This window comes from Podarcis liolepis (assembly GCF_965112155.1).
Source record: "Podarcis liolepis genome assembly, chromosome: 16".
Classification (NCBI taxonomy): domain Eukaryota; kingdom Metazoa; phylum Chordata; class Lepidosauria; order Squamata; family Lacertidae; genus Podarcis; species Podarcis liolepis.
The window spans coordinates 43,060,528-43,079,207 of record NC_139567.1 but is presented as its reverse complement, the minus strand read 5'-3'; the positions used below and the strand labels follow the sequence as shown (position 1 = coordinate 43,079,207).

General features: G+C 46.7%; 1 protein-coding gene across 4 annotated transcripts in view; it reads right to left on the bottom strand.

Annotated features, from left to right (window-relative positions):
* SLC6A4 (solute carrier family 6 member 4) overlaps window positions 1–11,522 on the bottom strand; it is a 37,162-nt gene extending 25,640 nt beyond the window's left edge. The window contains exons 1-2 of one of the 4 annotated variants that reach the window (XM_083479894.1): window positions 2,095–2,199; window positions 869–962 (exon numbers count right to left, since the gene is read on the bottom strand). The gene's annotated coding sequence lies outside the window, so the exon portion shown is untranslated. Of the gene's footprint in view, window positions 1–868; window positions 963–2,094; window positions 2,200–6,202; window positions 6,594–9,964 lie in introns of those variants that run through there. The other 3 variants (XM_083479889.1, XM_083479892.1, XM_083479893.1) reach the window with 3 other exon arrangements.
* Window positions 11,523–18,680: the final 7,158 nt, after the last annotated feature.

Below are 18,680 nucleotides of genomic sequence, written 5' to 3'. Positions count from 1 at the left end.
TGTGGTGAGCACCGAAAATTGTGGAAACTTTGCCGATGTTTGGAGGGGGCCTTATTGCTCTGTGGTAGAACCTCTTGCTTTTCATGCATACGGTCCTGAATCCAACCCCCCAGTTTAAAGGTCTCAGGTAGCAGTGATGGGAATTATCTCTGCTGGAGACCCCAGATATTGGCTTCCAGGGAGCTAGATGGGCAAAGTGTTTGACCTGGTATAAGGAAGCATCATCGGTTCCTGAGAGAGTGAAAGGAGCTCAGTGATAGCGCACTCTGCTTTGCCTGCAGAAGGTCCCAGGTTCAAACCCCTGCATGTCCAGTCAAAATGGATTAACAGGTGATGTGAAAGACCTTTCTCTGCCGGAGAGCTGCAGCCTGTCAGATGATGCAGTTCTGGTCTAGATGCTGTAAAGCACCTTCCTATGTTCCTACAGTACCGTATTGGCCAAAATATAAGCCACACTTTTTTTTTCAAAATTCCGACCATGAAAAGTTAAAGTGCAGCTTAAATTCACAACCTTACAAAAATTGGCTTTTACGATATCACTTCTGAAACAGACATACATTAAAATTGAACAAAAAATGTTTTATTGCCAATTTGCGGGCTTGAGTGCCTGCAGAATTGTAGCGATTTTAGCGATTATACGGTAATCTTTGCGGGGTTGCAAGATCAAAGGCTTAAATTGGCTCGCAGCAGTTTTCACCCTGTAACCCAATTTTAAGGGAGTGGCTTATATTCGGGTATTATCTTTTTTCTTTTTTTCCTCTTGAATTTTAAAGGTGCGGCTTATTTGCGGGTGCTGTTTATATTCGGGCCAATACGGTATATGACTTGCTAGTTGGAGAAGGTGCCACATTGGGTCATTGAGCCTTACCGACAAGAAGGGATGGAAGGGTCTTTCAGTTTCATTTCTCCCAGCTTCTCATTTTTCCAATTTTACATTCAGTTCTCCACATTTTTACAGCAATCTGCAAATTTGTTTTTTAAAAAATCCTCATGAAAATTATTCGGCACTTTATTTCAAATCTTCCCCAGTAAACTGATTTTTGTATGCAGTTTTGACTAACGTACAGATTTTTGCAAGTAATTTCCCCTAATGCATTTCTGTATGTTATAAGTAAGTAAGGGAAGTCCTAGTACCACTCTATTCTGCCTCCGTCAGACCACACCTGGAGTATTGTGTCCAGTTCTGGGCACCATCTGTCTGCATGGCCACCTCTCTTGGAGGCTTTGGTTGAGATTCCTGCATTGCAGAGGGTTGGAATAGATGACCCTCAGGGTCCCTTCCAACTCTACAATTCTATCGTTCTATTAAAAGGCAATTGCTGGTTATTACATAACTTTAATATGTGATAGGTTAAACAAACAGCTGTATTTCTTATGCTCACTTGAGTGCTGGAATCTGACCGAAAACCACAAGTATGAATGATGAAGGAGCTTTCATAATTTGGGAGTTATGAGCAGCATCCCAAGAGACATGAAAGTAGCTTCTGAGCACTTTCCGTTCCTAGCATATCGTTGACACATGGCATGTCACACCACAAGGTGTTGTGATGGACAAGCCTAGCGCAAGTGGCTTCTTTGAAAAAGCATTGGGCAAACCAATGATCTATGGACAGCATGCAGCTAAAACAGTTAGAAGAGAGGACACCCCTCAGATCATCCGATGTTGGGGACAGGGCTGCCTGTCTCCATCCAATGCTCTTCTGGGAGAGGAGTAGGGACACCTGGCCAGTTCCTATTATAGGCAGAGTAAAGGTTTTCGCCAGCTGTCACCAAGCTGTGGCTTCCAGACATTTTTAGCTACAACTTTCATCAGCCTCATCATCCCACAGCAACATCCTGTGGACTTAATTGGCAAGGCCTGGATTTAAATCCCCACTCAGCCATGAAGTGCCAGGGGACCTTTGGCCCACTGTCACTGCCTTACCTCCCTTGCAGGATTGTTGTGAAGGGGGAAAGTGGGGAGGATCTGCCCCAAGCAGCCCACAGGAGCCTTATTAAATCAGAGAACTCTAATCCACAATCCAGTATCAGCATCTCCCGGCTGTGGCCAGGTGGGAGTAGCTTGTAAGAGGAGAAAGAAGAAAGGGTTTGTACCTGCTGAATCCTGAAATTCCAGGGCATGGAGAAGGCTCCCCATGCAATCACCTGCTAGCTCCTTTTCCCACGCAGAGAAACCTGGATCTCTAGGGCCATGCGCATGTTGCAATTGTCATACCTTGGTTAATCATCAACTAGCACAAAGACCCTGAAGCAGCAAACAGCACAGAGCAGGAGACCGAGCACTTTCAGTTTTTCCCGTGAGGATCCCACTCCTGGGACATCCTTTCGGAGCTCTGCCACTGGAGGGCTCAGCCAGCCTCCGAAAATAATAAAAACCACGCGGGGACTGGAAGCCCAGTGATTTCACAACCTGGGCAAGAGCAATTCAGTGCCAGGTACAATTGCGGAGAGGCAACCCGGGTGGACTTTAAGCCTCTGGATTGGACTTGATAGAATGGCAGAGAATGACCCACCGGTCACAGGCACCCTGGGAGAGAACTTTCCGCAATCATCTTCACGTTCCGTTCCACAGCCAGCTTCAGTTAAGGCCACCCTGGGCTCCTGCTGAGTCACATCCTCTCAGTGCCTCCTCTTTTTTATATGCCTATAAGTAACTTATTTGTAATTACGGCTCAATTCCATAGGCAGATTTGCTCATGGAATTTGCTCGCTGCCACAGGACGTGTTGACGGCCACCACCTTAAGGCAGCTTTCCAAAAAGGAGGAGACCAACCACAGTTAGCAACCCAATATCTGAATGGAGCCTCCATATGTATGCAGGGATAGTGCTTTAAGCCATTCTATTATTTCTATATTGTTTTATTTCTATATTTGATTCCATTTATGAATTGCTTCCCGTAAAATATCCCAAAGTGATTTCACAGTTAAAAAAAAAAAAATCAAGAAAAATAGCATCAACAAATTTATGGGCTGATACGGAAAAAAACTTTTTCCAAGTGGCCCAGCACTGGACGGCTGATGGCAAGTAAGCAACAGCCCGTCTAACTGTGGATTGGTCTGCTTAACAGCCAGGCTGCCCAGGCACCTTAAAAAAAAGAAAGACCATGCAGCCATGTCAAGAGTTTGGGGCAGCAGGTATCTACTAAACAAGCCTTCGCAGATGCTTTGGCCCATGGGTCCCATCAGTCCCAGCTGATGGTGATGTTGGGAGTCGTGGTCCAAACATCTGAGGGCGCCAGGTTGGCAAAGACTGCACTAAACCCCTTGGGGCTCACTTCCCCCTGGGACTGGCTCCTTCGCCATCTGCCGTTCTGCCCGTCACCACCCAACACTTTCCAGGTCCTCCAGTGAACAGCATCAAGGATAAGAGTTTATTACTATCTATTTTTGTTCTGAGCCGCTGGAAAGGTCACTCTTACGCAAACACAGGCTGGCTGGCTGTTCCTCAACAGCTGGAAGCACCACTAATAAAAAACATACAACCTGGAAAGTGCACCCGGCTTTGGGGCTGCTCTTTTTCTCAAGCGCAGCTTAAGCCTTGAAAGGGGCTCTGGGAGGCATTTGGAGGGTTCAGGCACACCTTTGCTCAGAGGCAAGCTAAGGGAAAAGAGGCTTCTCTGCTGTGGAACATGGGAAGGAGATATACGAGGCAGAACACTGGGCCCTCCAGCATAGCATCTACAGTGGCCGGCTCCCAGTGGTTTGAGCCTTTCTGCAGATGCTGGGGATTAAATCCGAGACCCTCTGCTTACATTATCACCAGTGCTATTTCTCTAGGTGCCAGAGCTGAGATCCTGTGAGCTCCGGCTGGGGGGGGGGGGGAATCTCTGCTTACCACTGAGCTGTGGTAACAGATTCCAGTCACCTAAAAGGTAAAGGTACCCCTGCCCGTACAGGCCAGTCTTGACAGACTCTAGGGTTGTGCGCCCATCTCACTCTATAGGCCGGGGGCCAGCGCTGTCCGGAGACACTTCCAGGTCACGTGGCCAGCGTGACGAAGCTACTCTGGCAAGCCAGCGCAGCACACGGAACGCCGTTTACCATCCCACTGGTAAACGGTCCCTATTTATCTACTTGCACCCGAGGGTGCTTTCGAACTGCTAGGTTGGCAGGCGCTGGGACCGAGCAACGGGAGCGCACCCCGCCGCGGGGATTCGAACCGCCGACCATACGATTGGCAATCCTAGGCACTGAGGTTTTACCCACAGCGCCACCCACGTCCCATTCCAGTCACCTAGGTTGTTAATAAAGAGCTGATCTGACTAGAAACATGGGGAGCTGCTTTATGCAGAGTCAGGCAATTGGTTCATCTCAGTTGGTATTGCCCATGTAGCCTGGCAGTGGCTGTCTCCTGTTCCAGGCAGGAATCTCCTCCATCCATACCTGGAGATGCCACAGACTGAACCCAGGACCTCCTGCCCACAAAGCAGGCTCCCTGCTTCTGAGCTATGGGCCCTTCCCCCAGAGCCATTAGGGTCCCCCCATTCGTTTGGGTAGTCTGACGTATTCAGCAAAAGCTGCCTGGTACAGGATCAGGCCATATGTCCATCTAGTTCAATAATGTCTACACTGACCGGCATCAGCTTGCCAGGTTCTCAAGCAGAACGCTATCCCAGCCCTACTAGGGGGTGCCGTGGAGTGAACTTGAGACCCGTTGCATGAATAGCATGTGTTATACCACCCAGATGCAACCCTTGCCCCTTAGCTGCAAAGATGGGAATGGACTTTTTACCCAGGAAGCCTCTTGGCTGATAGTTGGTTGCTATGGAGGAGAAGTGCCAGGGGTCAGTATAGAAAACAACATCTAATCAGCGATCGCCAGGTGTGGAAGTTGGCTGTGCTTTTAAGTTCATGAGGAGGAAAAGGCACTTTCTGTAAGCTCAGATGCTCCTTAACTTTCAGTTTTCCTCACAAGAACTGGCACTAACAAAGTCCTGGCACTAACACCACGCGCCCCCCCCCCAAACAAGCATTTCCTGTAGGATGCATCCTGCAGGGGTTGAATCCAGACTTTGCTTTAGGGAGCATTTTTAGTAGTTACCCACACTTTACCCATGCCAGACCCCTGCCAAAATAACACCTGAGATTTCACCCCTTCAGTTTTTCAGACTCTCATGGGAAAGAGACCTCAGGAATGAATGTATATGGGTAGCCTGGCTGTTATCTAACTGCAGTTCGTGTAGCTTTGAGTGGGGATTACTCAGGGTGATTTATTTGCAAAAGGAAACTTTGCCGTAGGCCAAGGCAATTGCATTTAAAATGCATCTTGCAGGCCAGGGATAGGTAGCTGGTCTTTGAGGCCACTCTGTTGGGCCCCTCACAGCCAAACACCAAATCTTCATCAAAGTACAGCTTAAAAGTTTTCCCCCAGTTTCACTTGCAAAAAAAGAGAACCATTTCTCCCCCTCACCCAGTGGTAAGAAAACAAATAAACCCACCCACAAACATGCACACAATTTAATGGAGGCTGGTACATTCCTGACTTATCAAAGCCAAGCCCACCAACCATGGATTGTGGTCCGATAGGGCTTGGCAGCCTCACCCCCACAATTTTGGCAGCAGAACCAGAAAGTAGGGCTCTTTGAATGGGGCTAGTGGGTCTGTGTTTGTTTTTGTGAGATAATATTTCCCTTCTCTTTTGGATTCAGTACATAACTCAAATGCCTTATGTCACTGCGCTTAGCTGCGCTTCATTTTATGCCCAAGAGCACTTGCTTCATTCACTGGGGAGTCTTCAGTGCTAGATGGGGCCAACTTCCTTTGGAAGAATGGATGCTTGGAACAGGGTTTAGCAAAATACGTTTCAAAAATCTGCTACCGTGGGGAGGAATTCGGTTCAGTTTGGATTTCAATGCAAAACTAGCAAATTAGCAATTTCCCAAAGCAACTTTGAAATTCTCACACTAACCTGAAATTTGCGGTGCAGTTCAGCAAACACATATTTTGCACGAAAAATTGCTTGGAGTGCATAAAAACCACATACATTTGTGAAAATAACATATGAAGCATTATACGAAGGGAAATCACTGGCAAAAAATCTGTACGTTATGAGAAATTTCAGTCCTAATTTGCTGATTAATTTTCATTAGGACTTTTAGAGATAATAATAATAATTGCAAGTTAACGCAGAAATATGGAGAACAGAATTTAAGGCTGGAAAAATGAGAAACTAAGAGAAATAGACAAATACATTCATCCCTACCTGGGCTACAGTCTGTGCAATAAAGTGACCCCTCCAATGTCACAGAAGGGATGGAAGCTGTAGAGCAATCTCTTCATTACCAAGTCATGCTCTTGGTCTTTCTAGCTAGCAGTGTCTGGGTTCATAGTCCGAGAGGATGTTTCCCATCACATGCTAGCTTATCCTTTTAACAGGAGAGACCAGAGATCAAAGCAGAGACCTTATTCCTGCAAAGCATACACTCTGCCCCCTGAGCTGTGACCATTCTGCGCCATATTACCAGATCTGGTGATTCGTCCACTTGGCCCAATGTTGTCTACTCTTGACTGGCTGCGGTTCCCCATGCAGAGAAGGGTCTTCTCGCATCACATGCTCCCTGGTCCCTTTCTCACTAGAGGTGCTGGGAGTGAATGGGCTCATGCCTGCAAAGCAGAGGCTGCTACCAGAGAGTTATGGACCTCCCTTAAAAGAGAGAAGGATCCACCCCATAGCAACCTTTAAGAACCGCGTTCTGGGTTCAGGCAGAGGCATCCATCCATTTCCATCTAAAACCCAAATGATGGGATTTGCTCTCAAAATCTGTTCCAGCCCCATGCAAACCTCATTGACCCCGGGTCATGCTTCTCTGCCACTCCAAAACTTTGGCTCAGATTACTTCCTTCCCTTTCCCTCTCCTCACTTCTAAGAAGTCTTCCTTGACCTCAACCTTGTTTTTCCTGAAGATTGTAGGTCCATTTATGAAACCATTCCCCACTTCATTCTTGCTGCGCTTGTGAAGTCTTGACTTGTTCATTCATCCTGTCTCTTTCTCTCTCCTCTCCCTCCACCCTCGTCTGCCCTTACATTTCAGATGCACTGGGGTGCGGTGGCTTTTTGCCTGTGTGCTAAGTGCCAGCCGTGTTTTAAAGCTTGTTTTTAGTATCTTTTGGGGGTCAATCATAGCTTCCCAGTCAGAACAAAAACAGTCTCTGAAGTTCTTCCCAGCTTAGACAACAAGCTCCGGAGCCAATTGTCTAGAAAAGCACAAACCTTCAATTTTCCACAATTGAGTCTATGTTTATTGTTATTGTTATTTATTATGGTCTGCATTCCTGACGAATCTGTGGAAATTCCAGACTCCTTTGGGCAAAGACCTTTTTTCGCTATTTTTCACATTCAAGCCGTGCGCAGCTTGAGGGAGACCAGCTCTTGATGGGCTCCCTCACAGCAGAAAACAAACTTTAAAATGTTTTGCCTTGGAAGATCTGTTGTTTGTAGAAAGGACCAAAAGAAATTTGTGGACTGTGGGAATACGAACTGTTTATCCCAAGAAGACCACTGGTTACATCTCATTAAGTTCCTCAGCACTCTAATTAATTAACAATAAACAGAACAAAGTACCTCTTAGAAGCCTGTGCAGTCACACACTTCTGCATGTCTCCAAGTGCCGGGCACAATCTAGTGTAAGAACACAGCGGTCCCCCTGCAGCTGGATCAGTCCCTAAAGGGGACCCATCTCATCCAGTGTCCACAGTGGCTGACCAGAGGCTCCATTGGGAAGCCCTCAAGTAGGAAATGATGGCAACAGCTCTCTTTCTACCTGTTGCTTCCCAGAAACTTACTCAGAGGTAAACCACCTCTGGGCATTCAGGTTCCACTTGGCTATCCTGTCTCTGAGCTTTCTGCAGTCTCACCCCTCCATGAAATCGTGTGGCCCTTTAAAGCCATCTAAAGCCAAGATCCTCGTTCTATGGCAGAGGATTCTGCGGTGGTGGACCATTTCTCTGAACCAGGCTGCCACTGCTGTGATTTAATATATCTTTCAAAACCTACCTTGTACCTCGAGAGTTGGTGAAGCACGTGTACAAGCTTTTGCATTCCACAGCATTCTTCTTCAGTCAGAGCTTTGTGAAACTCAAATAGCTTGCATATTGTTGCCCCTTAACCTAAGTGAACACCCAGCAAAATGTCAAGTGCCTTTGCGCCTAACGCTCTCAAAGGCAGCTTATTCTCCAGCTGGAAAACTGAGCCAGAAACCCTGCACACTTCTGGAGGCCGATGAGAGCTTCATTTCACTTTTATGTGGTATACCACCTTTCTATATTGCTATACACAAGGCGGTTCACAAGCTGTAATCCAAAACATCCACAGGGCACCAGGTTGGGGGAGGCTGGTCTATACTCCTGTTTCCATTTAAAACTCAATGCAAAAAAGAGCATGGAAGATTTGCCAAGGCAAAAGAAACTACCAACTAGTTCCGTATTGCCTGCACTGACTGGCAGCAGCTCTCCAGCGTTTCAGGCAAGGAACTCTCCCAGCCTGCCCTGGAGATGCTGGGAACTGAACCTGGGACTTCCTACATCTGCTCTACACACTGAGCCACAGCCCTTCCCTGCACTGGACTGGTCCTTTATAAATTTAAAGTCACAGTAGCATATGTACTCTTGATTCCCAGATTTTCAACTGGTTCCCCACGAGAGGCAGAGCCAAGCTGTGCTATCAAGAGGCATGGCACTGTAATGCCAAGAACGTGAGAACGTGTACTAGGAATCACTTTTAAATTAGCCCACCAGGTTCCAAAGTCCTAAAAACAGGTCAAAAACAGAATGAGGGGATATATTTATTTTTTGATGGCCATCTTCCTTGAGAGCAGATCGGAACGAAGAAGGCACAGTGACATTCCTCGTTCCCTCATGCCTAGGTATGGCCCCCGGGGCCAGGGTCCCGTCCTTTGTTGCCTGTGCTGTGATGAGCCACCTATATGTCTTTGCAACTGTCTTAAGAAACAAAAGAATCCCAAACATATTTTCAGATATTTCCACATCTGCTGCATCTCTCTCCCTTTCAGCTTGCCCAATCTTTTTAATGTCCTTGGAGGTCAAAAACACCCGTCACCCTGCACTTTATACCACATTTGTAATTTTCATAGACCCATGCATGTTGTGAAATTTGTTTCGTTTCTGTACAGTTCAAGTGAGGCATTGTTAACTTGTCACCAAAATAAGCTCCTTCCGTTTGCTCTATAAGGAGGGGGACACCCACATACCCCTCTCACCTGTACAGGTGTGTGAGTGAGAGAGGTGTTGTGAAAATATGAAATATTTTGACATCAGTAAGCTGTCAGGTAAGCTTACTTATTGCAGTTTTTCCTGTCTTAACCAACATGAAAAGCAAGGCACCCAAGTTAACTGGATTGTTGTTCTTGTTTGAAATGTCTTGTCCCTACTATTTTTTTGTTTAAAGCACACTTTTTCTCCCTCCTGCCCTCTCTCTAAAATAAGGAGGTTGCATCTTGCAGTACGGCTAAGGGCTGCTCCGATCACTCGGCCAAAAGCTGGTTGGAACACGCTGCTCACCCGTCTTTCAGAGCCGACACTAATAACTGAGATAGCAAGCATGTACAGACAGAAAAGCTGAGGAAGGAACACATTCTTAACTCAAGTAAAACTTGAAACAGCAACAAATAAATAAATAAATTCAAAAGGCTCCCTTGTCCCCGTCCCTCCCCCCTCCCTTGGAGCTGCAGGAACATTTCACTGTCTGTTTTAAGTGCAGCAGGGGCATAAAAGCCTCTCATGCAAATATATACAGACTCTTTTTTTGGTGTGCATTACCGTTGCCATCTCAGGTTTTTGTTTTTTTAAAAAAAATCAAGATAGAAAAAGATGAGCAAAAGCACAATTAGCTCTGCTGGGGAAGGCGAAGGAAAAGACCACCCCCAGCTTCTGTCTCATAATCACCAAACAGGGCACTTTTAGGCATCTGCATTTAGAAGAGGTGGGGGGAGAATAAAGCGTAAAATACCTGGCGTGTCCCAGCGGATTCAGGAGCGCTTCTCCTGCACTGGCTCATCCAAGCCGGCCTCACCAATCCCACCTACATTTGCTTTGGATCCTATGGGTCACTTTGCACCGGGGACTGTCTTTTTGTACACCCCTTCTTCTCACATGGTCCGATTCCCAGATAATCTGCTGCCAAAGAGCTCTTTAAGATGTTTTTACGTCACTTTCTTTCTTCTCCTCTCTCTTTCTCTCTCTTTTTTATAAAGTCAAATAAACTTTTTGCCTTGCCAGGAGGGACTGCAGCAGGCTGCAACCCTCCTCCTAGAGGTGGGTGACTCCACACACAGAAAAAGCAACCAGCTCACAGAACAGCAGCAGCAGCAGCGGGAGGAGGGCTCCAGGCACAGCAATGCAAGAGCCTCTGGGTTGGAGTCAGGGAGGGCAGCCTGGGCTGCGGCTATAAATGGAAGTGCGGGGGGGGGGGCGAGGGAGAGGGGGGGTCTGCAAATGGGGGCAGAGAGTGGCTGGGGGATGGATGATGAGGCCAAGACAGGTGTCCTGCCACTGTGGCAAATGTGAGACTGGGGTGTGTGTCTGCTTCTGGGCCACATTAGGAGAAGAAAAACAGACTTTTGCCATTCTCGCCCGTCCTTCTCCATTCTTCACTTTAAGCACACAGAGGGGGGAAATGCAAAAATTGTCAAGTGGAAAGGGACTTGGGGTTTGCTATCACAGAAGTTGCTCCCAAGCAGAGCTGGTCCAAGACATTTTGCTGCCCAAGGTATTGGTTATTTCTGTTACACAGCTTTCCACCAAAGAGCTTAAGGTGTCGTACACAGTTCTCCCCCATTCCCCCCTCACAACAACCCTGCGAGGTAGTGTAGGTTGAGAGACCGTGACTGGCCCCAAGGTCACCCTGTGAGATTCCTTCCCAAGTGGGGATTTGAACCCTGGAATCCTAGGTCCTCGTCCAATGCTCTTAACCACTACTGCACAAGTTCTGGCGCAGGCATCCAAGGTACCTGAGGCAAAATGAAAACGTGACACTCCCTTTCTCTAGCAGTAGAAAGACAATAGCAGCAGATTAAGGAGCTTACGAATTTGCCTGCCCTCTCCTAATACCTAAAATGTGCTGCCTGAGACAGCTTTCTCACTCTGCCTAACAGCAGGGCAGGGCTGGGACGGAACCCGAGACTGATTGGGCTGCTTTTAATCACCACAAACACTTCCTCTCCTCCCAGAAAGGAAAAACAACTCATATCCACATACCCCACACACAAAACATCCCAACCACAAATTTCCTTCCATGAAATGGTAAGATGAATGGCAGAGCACACACTTGACTTGCAGAACGTCCCCGGTTTGATCCCCAACTTCTCTAGTTAAAAAGGGACCAGGTGATGGAAAGGAGCTTTGCCTTCTTGAGATCTTGAAGAGATGCTACCAGTCAGAGACCACACTGCTGGGCTAGAGAGACTGAGGTCACCTCTAGACTTTCAGCATTTTGCAGGAAGGATTTCAGTCACCAGAAATCTAGGTTTTTCACCACTCACGTTAGTTGAAGCACTCTGGTGCAACACATCCACTTAAAGAACAACAACAGGCTTTTTGCATTTAGGAAAGCAACGGCAAAATGTGATTAATGGGAAGGCATATATAACTGCTGGTACTGTAGAGACTGCTCACTGTTGTGTAACTTCCCTCGCAAAAAAATCAGAACAAATCTTCTGTATATTTTGGGAAGCGGTCAGTCTGTCCGCCCATCTATTCTTTCGAGGCTTGGCTGCCTCTCGAGATATTGCCTCAAACTCTGCACAAGGTGGGGCAGCCGTCTTTGTTGACATCAGGACCCTGGCCTCCATTTTAACCCAAGATGGTGGGCTGAAACATGGTTTGGGCAACTTGTGCAATCCATTTTAACCCAGTAAAGAGTGGACATTGTATTATCTTCACATAACTTTGGGCAAGCAAATAAGTTTGCATGCTCAGCAAACAGGCCATCTGCAGGAGAATGAAGAGTCTGACCTGGAATAAGGCCGCTTCCTTTGGACTTTTAATGATTTTTAAAGAAATGTTCCAGGAGAGGCTGGAATGGCCCAAGGTGTCGTACTGATTGATTGACTGATTGATTGATTGATTGATTGATTGACTGACTGACTGATTGATTGGACTGCCAAATTTATTGTTTTTCTGTGCTGCTTTTCAAATGAATCCCAAAGCAGCTTACAAACAATAAATAAGAGTAACATAGTCAAACATAATAGAACAGCACAAACACAGCATAAATCATATTTACAATCTAGAAAACGCTATTAACAAAGCAGCAACTTAAAAAAAACTAAACATCACCAAAATCCATTGTATATCTTTCACAAATCAATGCAGCAGTTATACTCTATAAAACAATATTAACAACATTAACAGAACAACTAAAAAAAAAATAAGCTAAGCACTGTTAAGTTAATACACACACTTGCCACGCCTCCAAGACGGATAAGCTGTCACTTTATTCAGCTCATTAAAATACACATAATGCCCATTGTTAAGCCAGCTCAGCCAGACGCTGTGTTGGCCGGGGTCCTCAGGTAGGGAGCCATGGTAGAGACAGTGGAGCTTTCCGGCCTTCTGCCAGTGGCAAGGTGGATGTTGACTTCAGGTCCAGGCGTCGTGGGTGAGGAATTCGTCCGCGTCACTAGTCCAAGATGAGCCTGTTCCTTCAGAGCAGTGAGTTGCAGCTGCAGTAGGTTCAGAGGCCAACCGGGGGTCCTGCACTGCCTCCCTGCCAGACGCACTGTTGGGTGGGGAAATGTGCCCTGCAATATTGCAAGGTGAGATTTGGTGATCCCTTGAACTCCTGCTGCCCCACTTTGAGCTCTTGAGAGAACCTCGGGTTTGGCAAGCCCATGAGAGCTGTCAGGTGGATCATGGAAGCAAGCAGGGGAAATGAGAACATCACATTAGGTTAGAGTGTCAGACTAGGACCTGAGAGACCTGGGTTCAAATCCTCACTCAGCTCTTACCGGGTGGCTTTGAGCCAGTCTCTCTCTCACACACAAGCACACTTACTTCCTGTAAGACCTATTACAGTCGTTAAGAGTCGTCAACAGGCTCATCTCAGCTATCTGCCAATCTCCCATTCCCACCACCCTTCTGAGTTATACCCCTCCCCACCTTCTCACTATATAGAAGGATCTGGCAACTTCTGTTTCAGTGTATCTGAAGAAGTGTGCATGCACACGAAAGCTTATACCAAGAACTAACTTAGTTGGTCTTTAAGGTGCTACAGGAAGGAATTTTTTTATTTTGACTATGGCAGACCAACACGGCTACCTATCTGTAACAAGCACACTCAGTCTGTAACCGTCCTCACAGGGTTGCTGTGGGGATAAAATGGAGACAGCGAGTGCCCCCTTAAGCTCCTCAGAGGACAGGTGGGATATAAATGTATTAATTTAAGTTAACTGCATTGCAAATAACAAAGGAGGGACAGCAGCCTTTGCCCACCAAAGGGATTATGAGCCACAGGAGGAAGGTGGGAGTCTGCAGGGATCTCTGCGGCAGCATGAGTCCTGAGAACTGAGGAAGAAATTGCCAAACATTTCTCTTTCCTGCTCCCCCTTTTGTTACTTCATCCTTTTCTCCACCCCACCCCCTTGGATAAGGAGAGGAGTTGCTGCCATCTGAAGGCCAGTTGTGGGATTGCACTGGTGGCTTGACAGGTTGAGGGGGACCTGGGAGAGTGGTGCCTGGGTCCGAGGGGGTTCTCTGTGGAAGTGGGGGTGACCTGCAGGGCTGGATAGTCTCCTGTCCTCCAGCTGAGATGTACCAACACAGCTTTAATTGGTTCTCTGCCGCCCCCCTGCCGCCCCAAATTGGGCACCAAATAGATTAGGATTAAAATAGCTGGCAATTGTTAGGACAACGGGAGGAGATCTGAGTTGCATGGATTACGAGGGGATCGTCTCAGCCCTTCTCAGGGGAGGCGCCGCGTCCGGATTACCCGCGAAACATTCCTAGAGGCTGCTCAAAAGAGGCTTTGGGGCAGACAAAGGGCTGGGTTGAGAAAAACAGCTTGTGATATAGCATGGGGTTGGGATAAGGGAAGCGGTGGCGGCTGCATTGCAAAAAGGGAGGGGGGAATGGCATTAATCCCACCAGGCACATCCAAGACCTTCTCTTGGGAGGGTAGAGTAATTCGCTTGTAAATACATGAATGAATGAATCTAGGCTTTTAAATACCACATCACTTTCTCTCTCCTAGGGCATATAGGAATTTGTTACAGTCTTCTGAAATTTGGGGGGGGGGGCAGGAAGCAAGATTCCTTCCTTTAGGGAAGGAATTGAAAATAAAACTGTTGATATAAAAATCTGCGGAATAGTGGAATACTGTGTACTGTTCCGAATGGATATTGTGGAGCTGGGAAAGGTGCAGAAATGAGCAAAAAAGAGCTTGCTGGATCAGGCCAATGGCCCATCTAGTTCAGCATCTTGTTCTTACAGGGGCCAACCAGATGCCCCAATGGGAAACCCACAAGCAGGACCTGAGCACCAGAGCCCTCGCCCCTCCTTGGGTCTCCAGCAACTGGCATTCAGAAGCATGGCTGCCTCCAACCATGGAAGCAGACTATGTTCATCATGGCTAGGAGATAGCCTTATAGAATCCTAGAGCTGGAAGGGACCCCCTGGTCATCTAGTCCAGCCCCCTGCAATGCAGGAATCTCAACTAAAGCATCCATGACAAATGGCCACCCAACCTCTGCTTCAAAATCTGCAAGGAAGGAGAGTCCGCTGCCTCCTGAGGGAGACCATTCCACTGTCGAACGGCTCTTACTGTCAGAAAGTTCTTTTCTGTTGTTTAGTCTGAATCACCTATCACTTGAAGCCATTGGTTTGTGTCCTGCCCTCCATAGTTTAACTATGTGCTGCATGGAGTGTGGTTTTTTTCTGTCTGGAACCTTCCAACATTCAGCTTCATTGGATATCTGAGTTCTTGTGTTAAGGTAAAGGTAAAGGGACCCCTGACCATTAGGTCCAGTCCTGGCCGACTCTGGGGTTGCGGCGCTCATCTCGCTTTACTGGCTGAGGGAGCCGGCATACAGCTTCCGGGTCATGTGGCCAGCAGGACTAAGCCGGTTCTGGCAAACCAGAGCAGCGCACGGAAACGCCGTTTACCTTCCCGCCGGAGCGGTACCTATGTATCTACTTGCACTTTGACATGCTTTCGAACTGCTAGGTTGGCAGGAGCAGGGACCGAGCAACGGGAGCTCACCCCGTCGCAGGGATTCGAACCGCCAATCTTCTGATCAGCAAGTCCTAGGCTCTGTGGTTTGTGTTAGGAAGGAGAAAAAACTTGTCTCTCTCCGCTTTCTCCATGCCATGCATAGTCCTATAAACTCCCATCATGTCGCCTTTTGCTTGCCTTTTTTCTAAACTGAAAATCCCCAAATGTTGCAACCTTTGCACATTCCTTTGAGCATTTTGATTGCCCTTTTCTGAACTTTTTCCAACTCTACACTATCCTTTTTGAGGTGAGGCAACCAGAACTGTACATAGTATTCCAAGTTGCAGTTCAGCAACATCTGGACGGCCAAAAGTTCCCCACAGCTGGTTTAGACTGCTGAGCTAGATCGACCAATGGCCTGAGACTGTATCAAGGCAGCTTCTTACACAAACTAAACACCCCTTTTTAAAAAAAACAATTCTGCAAAAAAATAAGCAGTCTGGGCTTGCCAAGGTTCTCCCCCTCCTGCTTCTCAAGATCACTCTTCATAGACACACTCATGCAAGCTGATTCAATTCACTAAAAAATAAATAAATCAGTACTCACTTTGATGAGCTTATAAAAGGAAGTGGAAGTGAGCAAACTCAGAAAGAAACGTGGAAGACTTAGTCATTATGTCTTCCCTGCGGAAAAAGTGGGCTGTATGCTTTAAGTTGGTGGGTGCAATGTATAATTTAACCAAAATAATTTGGCTTTAAGATGGAGCTAAAGAAAGCTTACTCCAAGATGGCATCACCAAGTGGATCTGGGAACCAGCCTGGAGAAGAAAAACCCCTTACCTAGACTTTGCAAGTATGCTCAAATTTGAGCCTCTGCTGTTTGTCCCTCCAAATGGTCTTGCTAACATTTTTGGAACCTCGCTGCCTCCTTCCCTTCCATCCAAAGGAGGCATGTCTGAGACTGCATGTGTTCTCTGGAATTTTCCTGGAGCTTCATATCATGCAAGGGGAAGGTGAAAGCTGCAGTCTAAAAATGCTGATTCCCAGCATATTTCCTCCACGGAAATTGCTCAGCCGTTAAGATATGAAAATGAGAAAAAACAAAAGGACTAGTTCTACATAGTGGGTGATGTCCAATGTTAATCATACTCATAGTAGACCTACTGAAACCAAGGGACTTAAGAGACTTAAAGGCAACAATTAAAATAGGTCTGTTACTCCAGTGTAGGTAGATGTATTAAATGCATGAAAACATGAAACTTTTAAAAAACCAATCATTTAAAAATAGAAATGGCAGGAATTCTTGCTCAGGGTCAAGACTGCAGTGCAAAACGGGTGTTTGCTTTTAATTAGTTTGACCCAATAGCTGGATGGATGCAAAATCAGTTCCTTTATACCCTAATCCTGTCTTAGTGTTGCCTAACTTTCAAGATGTTAAACATATGTTGAGGACTAAACTGTTTTATTGGAGATTAACTCTGTGACCTGCTTTCAGTAAGAACCCATTCAGTTTTCTCTCTCCTCTCACCAAGTTCATTCTGATGTGCCCTACGTTTTTCTCCCCTTTGCTTTAGTTTGGCAGATCCCCTCCCCCAAGCTCTCTGATCTAGCACCAGGCTTAATTCCCAGAGACTAGTGTGGGCATTTGCCAACCTGGTATTGCTGAGACTACAACTCCCATGATCCTTGACCCTTTGGGCCATGCTGGCCCAGGCTGATGGGGCTGGAGTCCCAACACCATGCAAGAACAAAGAAACAGTGGGGTCACTCAGAGGAGAAGATGGTGAAATGCAAACAGGGGACACAGAAAGGGCTGAACTCCTCAATGCCTTCTTTGCCTCAGTCTTCTCCGATAAAGAAAACAATGCCCGACCTGAAGAATTTGGAGCAAATGATTCAGCAGAGGAAACACAGCCCAGAATAACTAAGGAGATAGTACAATAATACTTGGCTAGTTTAGATGTATTCAAGTCTCCAGGGCCAGATGAACTGCATCCAAGAGTATTAAAAGAACTGGCAGATGTGATCTCAGAACCACTGGCAGTCATCTTTGAGAATTCCTGGAGAACAGGCGAAGTCCCGGCAGACTGGAGGAGGGCAAATGTTGTCCCTATTTTCAAAAAGGGGAAAAGAGAGGACCCAAATAATTACCGCCCAGTCAGTCTGACATCAATACCAGGGAAGATTCTGGAGCAGATCATTAAGCAAACAGTCTGTGAGCACCTTGAAAGGAATGCTGTGATCACCAACAGTCAGCATGGATTTCTGAAAAATAAGTCATGTTAGACTAACCTGATCTCATTTTTTGACAGAATTACAAGCCTGGTAGATGAAGGGAACGCAGTGGATGTAGCCTACCTTGATTTCAGCAAGGCATTTGACAAGGTGCCCCATGATATTCTTGTAAAGAAGCTGGTAAAATGCGGTCTTGACTATGCTACTACTCAGTGGATTTGTAACTGGCTGACTGACCGAACCCAAAGGGTGCTCATCAATGGTTCCTCTTCATCCTGGAGAAGAGTGACTAGTGGGGTGCCACAGGGTTCTGTCTTGGGCCCGGTCTTATTCAACATCTTTATCAATGACTTGGATGATGGACTCAAGGGCATCCTGATCAAATTTGCAGATGACACCAAACTGGGAGGGGTGGCTAACACCCCAGAGGACAGGATCACACTTCAAAACGACCTTGACAGATTAGAGAACTGGGCCAAAACAAACAAGATGAACTTTAGCAGGGAGAAATGTAAAGTATTGCACTTGGGCAAAAAAAATGAGAGGCACAAATACAAGATGGGACACACCTGGCTTGAGAGCAGTACATGTGAAAAGGATTTAGGAGTCTTGGTTGACCACAAACTTGACATGAGCCAACAGTGTGACGCGGCAGCTAAAAAAGCCAATGCAATTCTGGGCTGCATCAATAGGAATATAGCATCTAGATCAAGGGAAGTAATAGTACCACTGTATTCTGCTCTGGTCAGACCTCACCTGGAGTACTGTGTCCAGTTCTGGGCACCACAGTTCAAGAAGGACACTGACAAACTGGAATGTGTCCAGAGGAGGGCAACCAAAATGGTCAAAGGCCTGGAAACGATGCCTTATGAGGAACGACTAAGGGAGCTGGGCATGTTTAGCCTGGAGAAGAGGAGGTTAAGGGGTGATATGATAGCCATGTTCATATATAAAAAAGGATGCCATATAGAGGAGGGAGAAAGGTTGTTTTCTGCTGCTCCAGAGAAGCGGACACGGAGCAATGGATCCAAACTACAAGAAAGAAGATTCCACCTAAACATTAGGAAGAACTTCCTGACAGTAAGAGCTGTTCGACAGTGGAATTTGCTGCCAAGGAGTGTGGTGGAGTCTCCTTTGGAGGTCTTTAAGCAGAGGCTTGACAACCATATGTCAGGAGTGCTCTGGTGGTGTTTCCTGCTTGGCAGGGGGTTGGACTCAATGGCCCTTGTGGTCTATTCCAACTCTATGATTCTATGCTGACAGACTGCAGCTAGCTGGGGATC